The sequence below is a fragment of the Sus scrofa genome, chromosome 1 (assembly GCF_054392235.1).
Source record: "Sus scrofa isolate SSC_HxYL_T2T_F1_AM1 chromosome 1, Sscrofa_HxYL_maternal_Yorkshire_Landrace_v2.0, whole genome shotgun sequence".
NCBI classification, from domain to species: Eukaryota; Metazoa; Chordata; class Mammalia; order Artiodactyla; family Suidae; genus Sus; species Sus scrofa.
The window spans coordinates 180,786,443-180,805,712 of NC_139383.1; the positions used below are offsets into that span (position 1 = coordinate 180,786,443).

Consider the following 19,270-nt stretch of genomic DNA (forward strand, 5'->3'; position numbering starts at 1 on the left):
GGCTAGGGGTCGAATTGGAGCTGTAGCTGCTGGCCTATGCCAGAGCCACAGCAATGTGGGATCCAGGCCTCATCTGCGACCTGCACCACAGCTCATGGCAATGCCGGATCCTTAACCCACTGAGCGAGGCCAGGGATTGAACCCGCAACCTCATGAATTCCTAGTCGGATTCATTAACCACTGAGCCACGATGGGAACTCCCCCAAAGATAATTTATTTTCTTTGAAACTTTGATCTCACTTTTAGCTTAATTCTAGAAACATGCCATATTTTGATTGTCTCAGATGGACATGATTGACTTTTAGCTATTGGTTTTAGTTATTTCCTTTTACTCATTTATAAAATCTTCTGAATGTTTACCCAAGAAACCCATGAATGATCCTTAATGATGAAAATGTTTAACAAAAGTCAGGGAAGTCGCATTAGTTTATGACAAATGAGCAAAGGTGGTTAAGTCTATGATGATACCTGTGGTAGACACCTTGTCTGATCACTGTCCGATGTCCACCTCAGAAAAATTGCTCATTACCTGGAATAATCTCCAACATGTGCAGTGGGTACCCAATGACCACATCTATACAGTGACCTTAACTTCTTGTTTATCACCATTTTATCCAGGAGGATTTACCCGATCCAACCTTGGTCAATAAAATTCTTTCAAGAATTTAAAGTTTGAGGAGTTCCCGTCGTGGCGCAGTGGTTAACGAATCCGACTAGGAACCATGAGGTTGCGGGTTCGGTCCCTGCCCTTGCTCAGTGGGTTAACGATCCGGCGTTGCCGTGAGCTGTGGTGTAGGTTGCAGATGCGGCTCAGATCCCGCGTTGCTGTGGCTCTGGCGTAGGCTAGTGGCTACAGCTCCAATTCGACCCCTAGCCTGGGAACCTCCATATGCCGCGGGAGCGGCCCAAAGAAATAGCAAAAAGTCAAAAAAAAAAAAAAAAAAAAAAGAATTTAAAGTTTGAATTGAGACACAAAGGGACTAGAAGGTTTGGAACTGGGCCAGATAAATGGCACTGCTCTTAGAGTCTGTAAACTCCTTTGAGATTTCCAGTTGGCCTTACTCTTGCCGTTTCTGGGTATATGTTTTTAAATTCTTTTTGAATTTTGGGAGTTATCCTAGTATCCTGTTAAAAAGTTTATCTTTTCTCATAGACCAATCAGAATTGACTCAGTGTCTCACATTAGTAACCCAGAAGAAAAAGGGGGAGAACATGGAACGAAGAAAGGATATTTTAAAATTACTAGGAATTGAAAAGTAGAAATACACTGATTAAAACTAGGTTGAGAATAAAATCTTGGGTTGTTAAGTGTTCAGGGAATTTATTCTTTAAATATTGCCTTTAATAAACTCTTGTAAATAGTAAATACTATTCTGCTTTGATTTAAACTATAATGAGAGTATATAATTAACCTAAAAATATCTTTTAGGCCAATTCATGATTATTAGAGCTGTTGAAAAGTAGGAGAAACATTTTATTTGTCAATTATATTATATATAAATAAATAATTTTACATTCTCCCAGAGAAGAGAGGAAAAACTTTAGTAACTTTCTGTGTTTGAGAGTAATACCAATATAGATTTAAGAAGTTGGCTTTGGAGTTCCCGTCGTGGCGTAGTGGTTAACGAATCCGACTAGGAACCATGAGGCTGCAGGTTCGGTCCCTGCCCTTGCTCAGTGGGTTAACGATCCAGCGTTGCCGTGAGCTGTGGTGTAGGTTGCAGACGCGGCTCAGATCCCGCGTTGCTGTGGCTCTGGCGTACGTAGGCCAGTGGCTACAGCTCCAATTCGACCCCTAGCCTGGGAACCTCCATATGCTGCGGGAGTGGCCCAAGAAATAGCAAAAAGACAAAAAAAAAAAAAAAAAAAAAAAAAAAAAAGAAGTTGGCTTGTATTTAAAGGAAACAGTTTACTATATTTGACCCACATAACACCTAGCTTTCCAAGCTGTTAACCCTGAGCACTATTCTCTCAGTTAAAAAATGTGGGAAAAAACTCTCACGTTGGTAAATTTTGCTTGTGTATGTCACTAAGTTACTTATCTTTATTCATACATTCATTCATTCTACAACTATCTATTACGTGCCTGTTAAGTGTTAAGCTTTCTCCTAGTGCCTAGGAATCATCATTTAACAAAGGCCTTTGCTCTTGAGATGCTTACTTTCTAGCTTTTTGTATTTGTTAATTCAGGTATCTTTCTGTTGCCTTTTAATCAGCTTGAAGCCCACTCAGATTGTATCAATCAGGATCATTTAGGGTATCGTTAGTGTTTTTGGGGAGAGACTAATGGTGACAAACAAAATGTCAATGATCGAGACATCAAAAGATTATCTAAAATCTTTGTAATTTTGTCTTGGAATTCATTGAGTTGTAGAACAATGCTCATGTTTTGATTTTGCTTAAGAATTAAGGAGACTATGAAACTTGTGAATATATGTGCATGTTTATATATGGCACATAAATATAAACATTTGCTATATACACACATGAGCTATATTGCACAAATGTAGCTCTGGCTATTTTGCCAGGTCCAGTTCAAGGACTTATTTATTTATCCTTAGGAATTTTGGGACACAGAAGATGTTTTAGACAATACAAGATAATCTGAAGCACAGTTGGTCACTTTTATAAATTAATTTCAGTATTTATATGTAATTAACACTAATAATTCATCAGTCATATAGAAATCATCAAGTTGATTTTTGAAACTAAGAGCATTGTCACAGTTAACTAGTTGCTGATGACTGTATATATTTCACAAACATTACTCCTGTCTGTGAGTGTGTCCATGCCATGCTCTTGTTGGCTCAGGCTGTGAACTGGAACTCTGTGTAAAGGTCGAAGTTATAGCCCTTTCCTTAGTTTGTTAAAACTCTGAGAACCGGCTTGGTTACTGTTAGTTCTTCTTTCTGTAAACTGCATTTTCTTGTTGACTTAGTAGACAAATTCAGCTTTTCCTACTGATAAAAAGATTTAAGCAGCAGTTCTCAAAGCATTTCCCTTCTTCAGAGAGTCTTCAAGATCAAAGCTGTTACCATAATAATTCTTAAACTTTTCTTTCTTGCTTTTACCTCCAGAGGCTACAGGACATGATAGCATAGTTACTCTGATAGTTACATGTGGTGAGTTTATTATGTTTTTTATTTTTAACTAAATAGGTAAATACATATTTAAATATGTCACAGTTTTAATTTCTGACATGTTAAAAATTGATTGATAGAACTCACATAAACAAAAGCCCTTTGGGGTCTTCCATAATCTTTAAGAGTAAAGAGACCCTAAGATCAAAAAGTTTGAGTACTGCTAGTTTAGTACGATTGAAACAGTTGTTTGAATGCATTAGTGTTCATAGAATTATATTCTAAATGTACTTGTTGAATATTTAGATATTATTTTCTGGATCTTGTATTGTTGCTACAAACTTGTGCTACATTACGTGGTAATAAAATGCTGTTCGAGGTTTTTTTTCAGTGTCTATACTAAAATGGTACATGATCCTTTTGATGCACATTTACAATTGATATCACTTGCTATTCATTGTGGGGTAATTGATTTGCCAACTTGAGGCTTTAAATAATTGTGGATTCTTCATTGCATATTCAAATGTATCCTATAACAAGTAACTATGAATCATTCTAAACAATTGATAATAAATAAGCTTTCAAGTCTTAAAATTATCACAGATATTTTCTGAAGGCATTTATCTTGGCTTATTCAATTATAATACTTTGTATCTACACACTGCCTATCTTTTCTAATTAATAGTTGTATTTACTTTATTTAGGGAATCTGCAACAATGAGTAAGATTCTTGAAAACATGCCAGTGAAAGTAATTTTAGTTAAGTTTAGGTAACAAAAATAGAAACATGTAAAACCTCTTTAATGTGTATAGTTACTTGTTTAAATTTTTAAAAAATTTCTGATATTACCAATATTTATATCAACATGAACTTTTTGGATAATGGGACTGTTTATCTTAGGTGACAATTTGAAATAATTGTAAGTGTGGATATACATGAATAAGTTTATTTTGATTATAAAATATTAATAACATACTGATAATATTTATTGAACTTGACTGTATGCTTAAAAATATGAAATATTATATGAATCCTCTTTTTAGAAAGGCAGTATAAACTAGAGAAACGTATACTTTGGGGAAGAAGATGATTGCAAATTGTAAAGGGTTCAATTATTCATATACATTTCAATTATTATTAAAATAACTATGGTGGAAAATATGATGAAACAGAATTATTTCCAAGTATAATACCATTTTTGTTTGTTGGAGGACATGAACAAAAGCCATTTAGTACTCCAAAAATTAATCTTACTATATGAAGTAAAATGTCAGTTAACTGCCATGATAGGGTATTCTTTTGTTTAATAGATTATAAAAGACAATTGCCGTTGAAAAGATAGTTTGTTATAGTTTCCAAGAAGAGGAGACATGCCATGCCATGCAGGGCCATGTGGGGATGCATGAGGATAGGTCAGGATGCAGAAGAAATGAGGGGAAAGCATGGTCCAGAACCTTTACTGTGGTTTTCAAGGGAAGGAATGAGAAAGGGAAGCTAAGTAGCTGAGCAAGTTTAGGACTGGATAGTTTAATTTCTGCAGGCAGTGACATGTAGGGGTGGTTCCTAATTGTCTGGTACCTGGTCCTGGGGTGATTTAGCCCTGGGAGATAGTGTGCCAGACTGCAGGAGCCTCATAAAAGATGTCAAAATAGGAGTTCCCATTGTGGCTCAGTGGCTAACAAATCCTACTAGGAATGATGAGGTTGTGGGTTTGATCCCTGGCCTTACTCAGTGGGTTAAGGATTCGGTGTTGCCATGAGCTGTGGTGTAGGTCGCAGATGTGGCTCGGATCCTGGCATTGCTGTGGCTGTGGTGTAGGCCGGCAGCTACAGCTCCGACTAGACTCCTAGCCTGGGAACCTCCATATGTTGTGGGTGTGGCCCTAGAAAAGACAAAAAAAAAAATCAAAATATCATAAAATATGGATAATAAAAGCATGATTAATATACTGACATACCATGTGTTTAATAACCTGTGTCCCTCCATAGAATGCAAGCTGCATGAGGCAGCTCTTTGTCTACTTTATTCTCTGCAGCAGTCCCAGAACTTAGAATGGTACTGCAGCCTGGTGACTATTTGTTAAGTGGAGATCCATAAATTTACTCTTAAAAACAGCAACAACAAACCTACTCTTCTTTTTATGCTTCCATTCTTGTTATCTGTGTTTAAGATCTCTTGGTTTTTGTCCCCGTGTCTCCATCCCTATTGTATCAATTGCTGAATCTGTCACATCTACTACTGAAGTATCTCTGATGTCTATTCTTTGATTAAGATTCTCAACTGATACTTCAGGCCCTCATTAACTCTGACCTGGATTATAAATCTAAGTGCATACTTTGTATTTTATAGCTTTTACTTATCCTGTTTTAAAGTTTCTACAGTATTGTTATGTTCCTTATATTTTGACCCTTGCAGCAGTATTATGAGATCATTATTTCAGTTAACTCCATTTACAGAAGTCTGAGGTCTAGAAGACAAGTAATTTACCCCAGATTAAGAGGCAGAGCTAGAATCTGATTCACTTTCACCCATCTTCTCTCCCTAGTTCCCTTCTCCTATTATACCTTGTTCAATTACTTTCTCATCGTATCATTCCTTTGCTTTAGAATTTCTTGTTGGTTTTCATGGCTTATAAACAAAGTCCAACCTCTTTAGCCTGAATAAGACTTTTACTGTTTGTTTCCAATCAATGTTTTTTTTTTTCCTTGAAAAATTAGGTCCCATATTGTAAACCTCAGCCAAAGTCATCTCTGTGCAATGACTTGTGCACATGATACTTTATATATGAGTTTATGCTCTTCTCAGCATTGGGACTGTTCATCATGGCATATTAGACCATTCAAGGCCCACCTTCTCCATGAACCATCTCTATTGCCTTCACCTTCTTTTCACCCTAGCTGTGAAGAAATTCCTCCCTTTTCTGAACTCTAAACCCTTTTACCTATGACTCTCCTATAACACTTAGGGAAACAATATTGTAATGTAATTATCTATGTTCATTTTATCCATATTTTATTGCTCGTAGGTCCTATGCAGCAGAAGTCAGCACTGAAAAGTTTGTTTTTGCTCACTCCTCTCTGCCTCCCAGCAACTAGCACATTGCTTTGTACATTAGTACCTGATAAGTATGCATTGGATAAAATATTAATCTTCTGAGTGAATTGGGACATTTTCATTGAGAATACAGTTTGCTAAAATTAGCCCAAGCATATACTGAGGATGAGTGGATTAATGAATTACCATAAGGCACTTAGGTTTTATTTGATAACTTTCTAAAATCTCAATATATTCCTATATATTTGCCTTTTATAAAATTCTTAATGAATTAAATACTTTTTATACACTTTGAGTTTTTGAGTTAAAAGGCTTATATTCCACATTTAACACCACTTGAAACTTTAAGTACCAGCAAATATTAAAGCCCAGCCCTTAGCAGACAAAAGATAACTTGAGAGTAGAAGTATCACAACAAACTTGCATTTTTTAAGATCCTTGTGATGCATCATATAAATTATTTTCTAGTACTTGTCTTATCTTGTCACTTGCTGTGAATACTTCTGTGTTCTATAAAATGCTACAATCCATAGTATTGATTGGGAAAATGCACTTACTACACAAGTCTGAAAAAGAGGTATTATTTCTAGAGATATTACACAATTTTCAGCACTTGACAGGCTCTGATATTAAATGGAGATGGGGTTGGTATTTAGTACCTACATTATTTTCCTATAACTTCTATAACAAATTACCACAAATTTGGTAACTTGAAACATCAGAAATTATTCTCTTACAATTATGGAGGCAAGAGGTACAGAATCTTTATCACTGGGCCGAAATCAAGGCATTGGCAGGGTGACATTCCCTCTGGAGGCTCTAGGGAGGATCCATTCCTTGCTTTTCAGCTTCTGATGGTTGTCAGCATTCCTTGGCTTCTGGCCTCATCACTCTACTCTTTAAGGCCAGCATCTTTAAATCTCTCTCTGCTCTGTCTTTATATCACTTTTTCTCCTATGTGTAGTTAAGTCTCCTTCTTACAAGGATACATGTAATTACATTCAGTCCCACCTGGATAATTGAGGCTGTTCTCTCCATCTCTAGGTCCTTAGTTTTATCACATCTGTGAAGACCTTTTTTTCTTATAAGGTACAGTTTACAGGTTCCTGAGGTTAGGAGCTGGTATGTTTGGGGGAGCATTAAAAGCATACCATAGTAAACTAACACAGCTTTCTAAAGGAAGGTGAGTTGTAGCTTGATTTTTGACTATAGCAATCAGAATTTTCATTTGTGAAATCTTCCTGGTGGAACCTTTTAGTAATGGGCAGAATGACTTAGTTTAACCCTTTGAAGCTGTGCTTTATTGAATGTCAGCCAATTAATACATTGTGAAATCATACTCTTCAAAATTTTTCTTTTGAAAAATTAACAGGTTAAGAGACATTCAAGTGTAGCAGATTCTTATAAAGCTTTCAAATGATATAACATGCTGGGATAATGATTTCAGTTCAAAAACCGATTCTAGGAAATAGTAACATGGTAACATGCCATTCACTTTCTTATTAATTGTAGAAGTTGCAATCCTACCAGCAGATCATTAATACTGTGGAATGTAAGAGCAGTACAAGTTAATTTTTAAGTAAACTTTTTATTAATGCATAACATACATACAGGAAACTGCAAATATCAAAAAGGTGCAACTTGATGATTTTTCACAAAATGAGCAAACCCATGTTAACAGCACCTAGATAGAAATACAATGTTACTAGCACCCCAAGAGGTCAGCCTTGTGCCCACTCCCAAACATTACACCCAACTCTGACTTTGGTTGCCACAGAGTTTTACCTATTTCTTGACGCTTATGTAAATAGAATCATGTAGTATGTTCTCTTCTGTGTCTAACTTATGATGTTTAACATTTTATCAATGTATCAATGTTTTTTTGCATGTACCAGTAGTTCTTTCATTTTTTTTTGGTCCTTTTTTGTCTTTTTAGGGCCACACCTATGGCATATGGAGGTTCCTAGGCTAGGGGTCTAATCAGAGATATAGCTGCCAGCCTACACCACAGCCACAGCAATGCTCGGTCCAAACTGCATCTGTGACCTACACCACAGACCACCACAATCCTGGATCCTCAACCCACTGAGAAAGGCCAGGGATCGAACCCGCAACTCCATGGTTCCTAGTCGGATTCATTTCCACTGCACCACAACAGGAACTCCGTTCTTTCATTTTTGTTAGTGTGCAATTTTTATTTTATAAGTATATTACAATTTACCTCTTGGTGAATGACATTCGTATTTCCATTTTGGGGCTATTACAAATAGTGGTTCTATGAACATTCTTGTTAATTCTCTTTGGTACACATATATAAGGATATCTATGGGTATATACCTAGAAGTGGAAATGCCATCTCAAGGAGTACAGTGTATATGATTTTAGTAAAGACTGTCAAATAGTTATATAGAGATTGTACCATTTTAAGTTGTTGCCAGTAGTGCATGAGCATTCCTGTTTTCATCATCTCATCAGAATTTGATATTGTCACTCTTTTTAATTTTAGCCAATCTGATGAGTAGGTTTTGATATCTCATTTGTGCATTTGATTTGCATTTCTCTGACTGCTAATGAAATTGAATACATTTTTATATCCTTGTAGGTTATTTCTATGTATTCTTTTGTAAGTTCATAGTTTTTTTCTATTGAGTTGTTTTTGTTGTTGTTTTTGGTTTTCTTTTGCTTTTTAGGGCTGTGCCCATGGCATATGGAGATTCCTAGGCTAGGGGTCGAATTAGAGCTGTAGCTGCTGGCCTATGCCACAGCCATAGCCATGTGGGCTCTGAGCTGAGTCTTCAACCTACACCACAGCTCACAGCAATGCCGGATCCTTAACCCACTGAGCGAGGCCAGGGATCAAACCCACAACCTCATCGTTACTAGTCAGATTCATTTCTGCTGCTCCACAATGGGAACTCCGAGTTGTCTTTTATTTTTAGGAAAATTTATTTGTAGTTGGTGCAGATTCTTTGTTGAGTGGATGCATTGCCAATATCTTTTCTATTTTTTTTTTTTTTTTTTGTCTTTTTAGGGCTGCACCTGAGGCATATGGAAGTTCCCAGGCTAGGGGTCGAATCAGAACTGTAGCTGCCACCCTACACTACAGCCACAGCAACATGGGATCCGAGGCACGTCTGTGACCTACACCACATCTCATGGCAACATCAGATCCTTAACTCACTCAGCAAGGCCAGGAATCAAACCCACATCCTCATGGATACTAGGCGGGTTTGTTAACCACTGAGCCATGATGGGAACCACTATCTTATCCATTCTGTGACTTGCCTTTTCAGTTTTTCTTTTTCTTTTATGGCCACCCTGCGGCATATGGAGTTCCTGGGCCAGGGATCATATCTGAGCCATAGTTGTGGCAATGTTGGATCATTTAACCACTGTGCTAGGAGCAGGAACTCCACCTTTTCATTTTTTTTAGTTGTGTCTTTTGATGACCAGAAGTTATTAATTTCAATATGATGTAATTTATCAATCTTTTCTTTCATAATTAGCACATTATATAGCCTGCTTAAGATTTCTTTGCCTGCTCCAAGTTCATAAGTCATAAAGTTGTCTTCCAAGTTTATCTTCTAGAAGCTTTATTTTAAAATTACATTTAATCGAATAATCCATCTGGAATAAATTTTTACATATGGTTTGAGGTAAGTATAAGATTCAATTTTCCTTATAGATGTGCATTATAATTGTGCCTTTCTCATAAATTAAGTGGACATACATGTTCAAGTTAATTTTTTTGTGCAATTTTTAAAATTTCCCTAATACATTATTTTTTTTCCTACTATGCAACGTGGTGACCCAGTTACACATGCATGTATACATTCTTTTTTCTCACATAATCATGCTCCTTCATAAGTGACTAGACATAGTTCCCAGTCCTACACAGTAGGATTTCATTGCTAGTTTTATAGAACTTATTTAACATATATTATGTGTCAGGAATTGTGTTTGGTACTAATGATATAGATACAAATAATAGAGATTCTCTCTCCTGGAAATGTCCTTGAGTGGGGAAGATAAGTTATATGATAATGAAAAATGCCTCTATCATATTAACAACTACATGTTGCAGGGTAAAGAAATGAACTCCATGAGGAAATGAGGAAGAATCTGCTAGAGGAGGCAACATTTGAACTGGGTTTTCAAAAATGAGTAGGAGTTTGATGAATCCATTCTATATAAAGAGAAAAATGTGTTAAAAGACACAGGTTTGTCAAAGGGTAGATGTATTCATAAAATGGAGAAAGGTTTGCCATAGGAAGGAAGAGTGTGTGAGGAGATGGAGAAGAATCGAGGAGACAAGTGGACAGAGATAGGACTAAAACATTTTAGGCAGAATGGACCACACTTGTAAAATTCAGTAAATATAAATGAACATGGCATATTTATCAAATGGTGGGAAATTCAGTATGGCCAGAAGATAGACTGTGTTTGCATGGGGGAGAGATGAGAAGGAGGAACAGAGGAGGGATGAGGAGCAAATGGAGATGAGGATGAGATTATGGTTGAGCTTATCCCTAAGGAACCTGGGGAGAAGGGAGTGTTCAGCCAGGGAGTGGCATAATCAAATTTGGTTTTTAGGAATATGACCCTTAGGAGTCTGGAGAATAAATTGGTAGGTGGAAGATTGGTGGAAGGAAATCTGTTAAAATAAATGCACCTTGGCCATGGCATGGCAGTGTGATGGTGAGATAGTATCAGATGTGGAATTAGTCTGATTATATTCAAGACATCTTGGTGAACCAGGTATGAAAGGCTGGTGTGATAGAGGACTCCAAAATTTATAGTTTGAGGGAGTTCCTGTTGTGGCACAGTGGTTAACGAATTCAACTAGGAACCATAAGGTTGCGGGTTCGACCCCTGGACTTACTCAGTGGGTTAAGGATCTGGCGTTGCCCTGAGCTGTGGTGTAGGCCAGCAGATACAGCTCCAGTTAGACCCCCAGCCTGGGAACTTCCATATGTCAAGGGAAGTGGCCCTAGAAAAAGAAAAAAACCCAAAAAATATTATAATTTGAGAGGCTGAGTGAATAACTATTCACTATGCTATCAACTAATATAGCAAATATAAGGAGAAGGTATAAGGAAAGATATGGTATGATATTATGTCATAATGGTATGATACATTAAAATGAGATGCTGGTTAGTTAAGTAGTTGGAGTTACATAGGAAGAATTAAAAACGTGTGTAGAACTCAGAAGAGAGGTCAGGCTGTAAAAATGTATTTGAGAATTATCAAACATATGTGTTTATTTTTTTAATTAATAAATTTTATTACATTTATAGGTGTACAGCAATCGTCACAACCAAATTTTACAGCGTTTCCATCCCAAACCCTCAGTGTATCCCTCCATCCCCCCAACCTGTCCCATTTGGAAACCATAAGTTTTTCAAAGTCTGTGAGTCAGTATCTGTTCTGCAAAGAAGTTCATTGTGTCCTTTTTTTTAGGAGAATCATCAAATATAGAAGATAGTTGAAATCACAGGAATTGGTGCAATCATCCAGGGAGAGTAGGTAGAGCAAGAGGAGAAGAATCAATCCAAAGTAACTTGAACACCTAAGAGAATAGGAAAATAAGCTTGTGAAGGTGAGATTTTTCCTCTACCCCTGTCTATGGTTTCTAATTTTCCTACATAACATTATTTCTTGTATGATATAAGATAACAACACTGCTATAATACATAAAAGCATATGATAAAAAGTAACACTCTCCCTGCCCGTCCATTCCTCAAAACCAACATATGTTTAACTGTATATTTTAGTTGTTAAAAGTCTAAATTTAAGTTTGAGTAATATGCTTGTTCCTCTGAATTTTGATTTACCTTCTTTGATCATGACTGTGTGCTATGCACAAGTCTAAGATTCTCACCTTGTGGCGTGCCCTATATAATCTTCTCCCTTTGAGGGCTGTTAAAATCTGTAAATATTGGAGTTCCCGTCGTGGCGCAGTGGTTGACGAATCCGACTAGGAACCATGAGGTTGCGGGTTCGGTCCCTGCCCTTGCTCAGTAGGTTAACGATCCGGCGTTGCCGTGAGCTGTGGTGTAGGTTGCAGACGCGGCTCGGATCCTGCGTTGCTGTGCCTCTGGCGTAGGCCGGTGGCTATAGCTCCGATTCAACCCCTAGCCTGGGAACCTCCATATGCCGCAGGAGCGGCCCAAGAAATAGCAACAACAACAACAACAAAAGACAAAAAAAAAAAAAATCTGTAAATATTATGCGCTATAACTCTAATCACTAGGTTATTAACTAGTTGACTCTTAGTAAATGCAGTGGAGATTGTCTTGGGTGGACCTGACCTATTCAGATGAGCTCTTTACAGGGGGACTGGGCCTTTCCAGAAAGAATTCTCTTACTAGCCTTGAAGAAGAAAGCTGAGAAAAGGGAGCCATATGGCTAGGACCTGAGGAAATTCTAGGAATGGAGAGTGATCCTTTGCTGACAGCAGCAAGAAATCAGGAACTTCAATCATTCAACTGCAAAGTGATGAATTCTGCCAACAATTAAAGCTTGGAAGAAAACTACAAGCCTCAGATATGATTGCAGGCCTGGCTGACACTTTGATTTCAGCCCCGGGGGGAGAGGGGGGGGATCCTGAGCAGAGGATCAGCTAACTCAGACATTTATCCATGAAAAAGTATGAGATAATAAATTTGAATTGTTTTAAGCTTGATAAACTTAAAATAATTTTTCATGCAGAATTAGAAAACTAACCAACTTTTAACTTTTTAGCAAATAAAAAGATAAATATATAATTTATTTACTTTATCTCTACTTCATTTTTTAAATGTTACATTAATTTTAGTTTTTCAAGTGCTTAATTTTGTTTGCTTAATTCCTTTTGCTTCTATTTCTTATTCTTTTAAAATTTAATGTCGATATCTATTAATGTGAAAGAAGAATATTAACAATTCTACTCTTTTTTTTTCTGCCAATTTATAACTTCCACCTGGAGTGAGACGTAGTGAGGCCTGATGGTGGGAGAATAAACCTGGCTTCAGGCTGGAGCAGCTGCACAATGATGAAAATATTGTGTAATGAAAACACAGTGCACCTGCTCTGGGTGAATTATTAGATAAAATTCCATAAGCAATGTGAGTTAATTGAAATAGGGTGTATTTACTCTCTAGTTAATGAAACAACTGGACCTTTCAGGGATGCTGTGCTCCACCTATGAAATCGTCCCCTGAGATGCTCAGGGGAGACAAGTAAAAGTTGCCAGGAAAAGGCTAAGAGAAATTAAATGTAGGAACTCTGCCTTGGAAGCTAAGGGATAATTCATGTTTATCTGATGATGAGAGACTAGTGAAGTGTAATTTAACTGGGAAGATAAGCAACAGCTCCATCTAATTGGGAACACCCAGCGTTATTGGATTTTCTGACCCTCTTCTATTTGCTTGAATCTTTTGCTGTTAAAAAGCCCCATTTTACAGAGATCTTTGGAAGTGTGGTAATAATGTACTACAGTACCACTTGCTATGTATGAAAAGTCTCTTCTATAAGCGAAATTTTGTTATGGGTTGGGTTCAGGTTGATTCTAAAAGTTGACACAGTATTTACAATGACATGGAGGTGTCACTGTTTTTGAGTTGCAAGTAGAAGAAACCAATTCTAGTCAACTTAGGAAGAAGGTTTTTTGTTTTTTGTTTTGGTGGAAGTACCTCAGGGAGTGCATGAAATTGATGGAAAATATAGAAAATCAGGCTCAGAAACATGGTGCTATCACTAAAGTAAATGGATTGTGGATTTAAACTCTTAGGGAATCTGATAGGTCCTACTCTCAAGGCCTTGGGAGTAGAGGAAGGATCTGAACTCTCAGAGGGACTCTTCAGGGACCTCTTTGACTGTCATCAAGGGTTGAGGCTAGGGCATCTGGGTTGCAGTTGCACCAAGGCTGTACCCTATGAAAGAGAAATAGTCAAATGCAGTAATTGTTGAGAAGGATGCCTGGATGCCAGGCAGTGAGAAAAAAAAGTGCTGAGGATCATAGGCTCTCTAGCATTATACAACCCGAGGAGAATCTGTGTCCTCTTCAGGGCTACAACAGGCTAAACTGAAAAGGGATATGGAGGAAAAGCAAAGATGTCATTAAACTAGACTTAAATAAAAGCAATGTCCCCTTTCACTAAGCTAGATCAAAAAAGTACCTCTAAATCTGGGAATTTACACCTTTTTGCCTTAAAATATTCCAAGTAGTGAAGAAAGACGGGAGATTTCAAAGTGTTTTTGCTTGCCTGCAAAGTTTTCTCCAACATCTCTGATTAATTTTGGGTTCGGTGCCTGCAATGTTACTATAACATGATTTCTCTTAACTTGTGCCTGCATAATAAAACTTGTCTATGTTATTGTCTGTCCCCAATTCAATAAATTATGCGGCACATTCTGTTTTATTTCAGCTTCATCTCTGACCAGAAACCACACGGAGGGCACATTGCTCTCATTATTTGCCATTGTACTTATTTCTTTTAACTTTCTTGTACTCCTCTGTTGTAGGGTTTGCCGAAAGTGCTACCTGGATTGCAAAGTTCTTTTTTTCAAGTTACAAAATGTTCAGGAAACTACTTTCTGCATTTTGAAGAGCCTGGTTTTTCAGACTAGTTTTTCCCTGGGACAATTAAAGCTGAGAATTGGTAATTATCTTGATACTTCAATAGGAAAATCCTCTTGGCTCAATTACATGGAAGTGGATTACTTGGCTGTAGTTTGAATAGTTGCATTTGCTCTTCTCTTCACTTTGCCCAAAAGGCCTTTAGCATAAAGTTATTTCCAAGGGAGGTGGATCCTAAAGAGGGTACCCTCTTTTTGGAGATTGTGAACATCTAGTCAGGATGTAGTTGTGTTTTAAGACCTGGGAAAAATGATTACCATAAGGATAATGTGATTGACTTGTCTATCATCATTTTAAAAATTAATCATGTAGTCAATTGCAACTTGAGAAAAGAAAATATTGTCAAATTTGATTTTTTCTTCACATTTAAAAATTGAAGTATCTTCCAGTTGTTCAAGAAAAGTAAAGCCTGTATGATTCATTTAGGCACATGTAAGCCTAGAGGTGGGAGACTAGGTAGTTTCATCTCAATGTGCTCATTTAAAAATAAATAAAAGCTTAATAAAATCATATCTGACTAGACATTAGCATTCTAGGTATTTCTGCTTTTAAGGTGCCTATGTAGAAATTGTTTCAATGATTTAAGGAAAAGAAAAAAAATTTTTTTTTAGGGATAAGACAAGAGAGTCTATTTTTTCTTTAGTAGGTCTCTCACTTTTTTGCCTTTCTTTTCTTAAGCCAACTTATTCTCTTCCTTTTAGAGAAACCTGAAGGTCATCCATGATCTCCCTTTCTGCCTCATCTTCCTCAGTGATCAACTCTTGTGTCATAAATATCTCTGAAATCGATCTTGTGCTCTACTTTCTTACTGCCCAGGTTCAGACTTATTATCTTTTTTTGAGACAACCATGATTGAAATTAGTGTAGCCTCTTCTGCTTTCTTTTGATTGCTGTTTGCATGGAATACCTTTTTTTATTCCTTACACATTCAGCTTATGTGTGTCTTTACATCTAATGAGTCTCTTGTGTCAGTATATAATTGGATTTTTTTTTTTTTGTCTTTTTAGGGCTGCACCTGAGGCACATGGGGGTTCTCAGGCTAGGGGTTGAATCAGAGCTGCAGCTGTTGGCCTATGCCTCAGCCACAGCAACACCAGATCTGAGCCACATCTGTGACCTACACCACAGCTCATGGCACCGCTGGATCCTTAACCCACTGAGTGAGGTCAGGGATTGAGCCTGCGTCCTCATGGATACTAGTCAAATGCGTTTCTGCTGAGCCACTATGGGAGCTCCCCAAATTGGATCCTTTTAAAAATCCATTCAGACTGTCATTTGATGGGAGTTTAAACCATTTATTTTTACATTAGTTACTGATGGGGAAAGACTATTGTCAGTTTTGTTAATTGTGTTCTCTGTATCCTGTAGCTTTTTGTTCCTCCTTTCCTTTCTCATTGTCTTCCTCTGTGTTCCACTGATTTTTTTTGTAGTGATATGCTTTTTAAAAAAAATTATTTTTTAAGGGCCACACCTGTGGCATATGGAAGTTCCCAGGCTAGGGGACAAATTGGAGTTGAACCTGCTGGCCCATACCACAGCCACAGCTACACCAGATCTGAGCTGCTTCTGTGACCTACATCACAGGTTGTGGCAACACTGGATCCTTAACCCACTGAGCAGAGTGAGGAATTGAACCCAAATCCTTGTGGACACTGTATCGGGTTCTTAACCCATTGAGCCACAACAAGAACTCCTAGTGATGTGCTTTGATTTCCCTCTCATTTTATTTTCTGTATATTCTATAGTTATTTTCTTTGTGGTCACCATTCAAACTATATAAGCTGTCTTAAAATTAGATTTCCTGTTTTAAACTGATAACTTCAATTGCATTAAAAAATTCTACTATTCTACACCCTTCCTCCACTTTTATGATATTGTCACAGATTATATCTTTATATATTATATACCCATTAACATATATTTTTGCTTTTCGAAATTTTTTTGTCCTCTAAATTCTATGCTTCAATTTACAATAGTAAGGCTATGATATTAGTTATGTATTTACCTTCACTGGAGAACCTTATATTTTCATTTGACTTTGTATTGTTGTTTGCTGTCCTTTCATTTCAACTTGAAGGGATCCCTTTAACATTTCTTGTGGAGCAGGTTAATTGTTAATGAATTCCCTTGGGTTTTTAAAATTTAGGAATGTCTTATTTGCCTCTTCAATTTGAAGGATGGTTTTGCTGGATAAAGTATTTTGATTGACAGTTTTTTCCTCCTAGCATTTGGAATATGTTATTCCATTGCCTTCTGTCCTGCTAAATTTCTACTGAGAAATCCACTGATAATCTTATGGAAGCTCCCTTGTATGTGATGAATTGTTTTTCTTTTGCTGCTTCCAATATTCTCTCTTTGTCTTTTAATTAGATAGTTTGGTTATAATGTATTTATGTGGTTCTCTGTGGATTTATCCCAGTTAGATTTTTTTTTTTTCGCTTTTAAAACCTGTATGTTCATTTCTTTCCTCAGATTTGGGAATTTTTGGCCATATTTTTTCAGAAAAGCTCACTGCCCTTTTCTCTCTTTTTTCTTCAGAGATTCCCATAATGCCTTTATTTGTCCGCTTGTTTGTATCCTTAAAGTCTTTTAGGCTCCCTTTACTTTTTAGATTATTTTTGTTTTTTTATTTTATCTTTGTATTTTACTTAAAAATTTATTATAGTTGATTTATAATTTTCTGTCAACAGGTGCTGTACTTCAAAGTGACCCAGTCATCCATATATATACATTTTTTTCTCGTATTATCTTGCATCACATTCTATCACAAGTGATTGGATATAGTTCCCTGTACTATACAGCAGGACCTCATTGCTTATCATTCTAAATGTAATAGTTTTCATCTACTAACCCCAAACTCCCAGTCCATTCCACTCCCTCCCCAACCCCCTTGGCAACCACAAATCTGTTCTCCATGTCTGTTAGTCTGTTTCTCTTCTATAGATAGGTTCATCTGTGCCATATTTTAAATTCCACATATAAGTCATAGCATATGGTATCTGTCTTTCTCTTTTTGACTTACTTAGTATGAGAATCTCTAGTTCCATCCATGTTGCCACAAGTGGTGCTATTTTGTCTTTTTTTATGGCTGAGTAGTATTCCATTGTAATGTACATCTTCTTCTTCTAACTTTTTTTTTTTTTTTAAGGGCCACACATGTGGCATATAGAAGTTCCCAGGCTATGGGTTGAATTGGACCTGCAGGTGCTGGCCTATGCCACAGCCACAGCAACGCAGGATCTAAGCCATGACTGTGACTTACAAGCACAGCTCACAGCACCACAAGATCCTTAACCCACTGAATGAGGCCAGGGATCAAACCAGTCAGATTTGTTTCCACTGAGCCACAATGGGAACTCCCGGTATCATATCTTCTTAATCCATTCATCTGTCAGTGGACATCTAGATTGTTTCCATGTCTTGGCTATTGTGAATAGAGCTGCAATGAACATTGGGGGTGCATATATCTTTCTGAATGAAAGCTTTGTCTGGATATATGCCCAGGAGTGGGATTGCTGGGTCATATGGTAGTTCTATATTTAGTTTTCTGAGGCACCTCCATACTGTTTTCCATAGTGGTTGTACCAATTTACATTCCCACCAACAGTGAAGGAGGGTTCCCTTTTCTCCACACCCTCTCCAGAATTTGTTATTTGTAGATTTACTAATGATTGCCATTCTGACTGGTTTAGGGTGGTATCTCATAGTGTCTCATTATAGTTTTTTTTTTTTTTTTTTGTCTTTTTGTCTTTTGTTGTTGTTGTTGTTGCTATTTCTTGGGCCGCTCCCTCGGCATATGGAGGTTCTCAGGCTAGGGGTTGAATCAGAGCTGTAGCCACCGGCCTACGCCAGAGCCACAGCAACGCGGGATCTGAGCCGCGTCTGCAACCTACACCACAGCTCACAGCAACACCGGATCGTTAACCCACTGAGCAAGGGCAGGGACCGAACCCGCGACCTCATGGTTCCTAGTCGGATTCGTTAACCACTGCGCCACGACGGGAACTCCTCATTATAGTTTTGATTTTAATTTCTCTGATAATTAGTGATGTTGAGCATTTTTTTGATGTCCCTGTTGGCCATCTGTATGTTTTCTTTGGAGAAATGTCTTCTTAGGTCTTCTCCCATTTTTCTTTCTTTTCTTTTTCTCTCTCTCTCTTTCTTTCCCTCCGTCCTCCCTTCTTTCTTTCTTTCTTTCTCTTTCTTTCTTTCTTTCTTTCTGTCTGTCTGTCTGTCTGTCTTTCTGTCTTTTTGTCTTTTTAGGTCTGCACCCTTGACATATGGAGGTTTCCAGGCTAGGGGTCCAATTGGAGCTGTAGCTGCCTTCCTATGCCACAGCCACAGCAACATGGGATCCAAGCTGGGTCTGCAACCTACACCACAGCTCACAGTAATGCTAATCCTTAACCCACTGAACGAGGCCAGGGATTGAACGCTCGTCCTCCTGGATGCTAGTTGGGTTCATTAACTGCTGAGCCACGACAGGAACTCCTTCTCCCAGTTTTCAATTGGGTT

General features: G+C 37.5%; 1 long non-coding RNA gene across 5 annotated transcripts in view; it reads left to right on the forward strand.

Moving 5' to 3' along the window:
* LOC102162695 (uncharacterized) overlaps positions 1–19,270 on the forward strand; it is a 704,814-nt gene that overhangs the window by 59,774 nt on the left and 625,770 nt on the right. Inside the window, exon 2 of one of the 5 annotated variants that reach the window (XR_014817900.1) lies at positions 11,596–11,734. The exons of the other annotated variants lie outside the window; for them this stretch is intronic. This is a non-coding gene — a long non-coding RNA (uncharacterized LOC102162695). The remainder of the gene's footprint in view (positions 1–11,595; positions 11,735–19,270) is intronic. 5 annotated transcript variants of the gene reach the window in all.